Genomic DNA, 1,724 nt, shown 5'->3' with positions numbered 1-1,724 from the left:
GGGTGACAATATACAGCCTTGACGTACTTCTTTTCCTATTTGGAACCAGTCTGTTGTTCCATGTCCAGTTCTAACTGTTGCTTTCTGACCTGCATATAGGCCTCTCAAGAGGCAGATCAGGTGGTCTGATATTCCCATCTCTTTCAGAATTTTCTACAGTTTATTGTGACCCACCCAGTCAAAAGCTTTGGCATAGTCAATAAAGCGGAAATAGATATTTTTCTGGAACTCTTCCTTTAGTAGCCTTATTTCCACCCATTTCCCCATCCCCAGCTGTAATTCACTGGGCCATGCTCATAGCCTCAGATTTACTCTGCTCCCTCCTTGGCTTTGTCTTTTTTGAGATTCCTCTGTCTGTTTTCTTGCTGGGCCATGCCAATGGCACTGACTATGTAGATACCTCTGTTCCAGAGTCCTCAGGTTTATGTCATCCTGCCTTACCACCATGACCTTATCTTGAATATTTTCTTCATATTAATAGGTCATTAGAGCTTTCACCATGTGCCAGACACTGTTGTATGCACTTCACATGCATTACCTTAACTGAGCCAGCAATCTTTTTTTTTTTTTTCAACACTTTTATTTATTTTCAAGAAGTTTAAATTCTCGAAGGGTACAGCATCACACGAATTCTGTGTCCAATGGCCTTAGCAGAAAGGTTGCTTCGGAATTTGGCATGAACCATGCCACTGTTTCCATGAGCTCAAGTTATCTTTCCCCAGAGTACTCTGGTTTTGTTAGGTTTTGCACCAGGAGTTACTGTGTTGTTCTTTGCTTTGTACACATAAGCACATCTCTTGCCTAAATAGAATTCAGTTTCATCTCGAGCATATACACCTTCAATTTTCAGGAGAGCAGTGTGTTCCCTTTGGTTCCGTAGACCCCGTTTATAGCCAGCAAAAATGGCCTTGGACCACAGCCTTCCAGACATATTTGTCGGTTTAGAAGTCCCGTTCCCAGCAGGCCTTCACAGGGTCCAAGATGGCTGAAAGAGCTGAGCCAGCAATCTTAAGAGTAGATTTTCTTAGTAGCTCCATTTTGCCAATAAGGAAACTGAAGATCACAAAATATATAGGTTTATATAAGATATATGGTATTTGCCAAAGGACCCAAAAGGTAGCAGAGTTGGTATTTATAGCTATAATTTATGATTCAAAATGTTAGGTAATACTGTCTCATTCATTTTTTATCCTTTGCTAAATTATAGATGAAAAACATAGCATCAACTTGCATTTCTCAATTTCTACTGCAGCAGAGACAGAATGCTCCAGGAAATATGGGATATAAGACATGTTGCACATGTTTTCTTTGATTTATTCTTTATAACAATAGAACCAAAATCATAATATTAGAATTTAACATTAGGAGAAATAAAGGAGATATTGCTGGACAATGTGGGCAATCTTGATAAATTAGTAGCATGGCCTTTCTTGCTCCCCAGTGGCACTGTTGAATTGTAGTCCTCAGTGATTTTTCAGGAGGCTACAGCAATCTCCTCCCCATTCATGATTCTTAGGCTCCTAGGTGTAAGCCCTCCAACCACTACCACTGCTCTCTAAACTATAGCTCTAAGGATCCTACCTCCTCAATGGAGTCATTGGTGTCCAAGGTCCTGCCACCTCAAGGCACAGCTTTTGAGGGCAATAGAAGTCTCTGACATCAGCAGAACCCAAGAAGATCCCTAGTCTTTTCTCCTCATCTGAAACAGTCAACCTTCTCTTCTT

At 40.7% G+C, this 1,724-nt stretch overlaps 1 pseudogene across 1 annotated transcript; it reads right to left on the bottom strand.

The window, feature by feature from the left end:
• Positions 1-588: 588 nt before the first annotated feature.
• Positions 589-989, bottom strand: LOC104989138 (annotated as a pseudogene). The gene has a single exon (XR_825329.1). The product of XR_825329.1 is annotated as a 60S ribosomal protein L35a pseudogene (transcript).
• Between the last annotated feature and the right edge of the window lie 735 nt (positions 990-1,724).

The sequence above is a fragment of the Bison bison genome, unplaced genomic scaffold, assembly GCF_000754665.1.
Source record: "Bison bison bison isolate TAMUID 2011002044 unplaced genomic scaffold, Bison_UMD1.0 scf7180017846783, whole genome shotgun sequence".
Taxonomy (NCBI): domain Eukaryota; kingdom Metazoa; phylum Chordata; class Mammalia; order Artiodactyla; family Bovidae; genus Bison; species Bison bison.
This window is presented reverse-complemented; position numbering and strand designations above follow the sequence as displayed.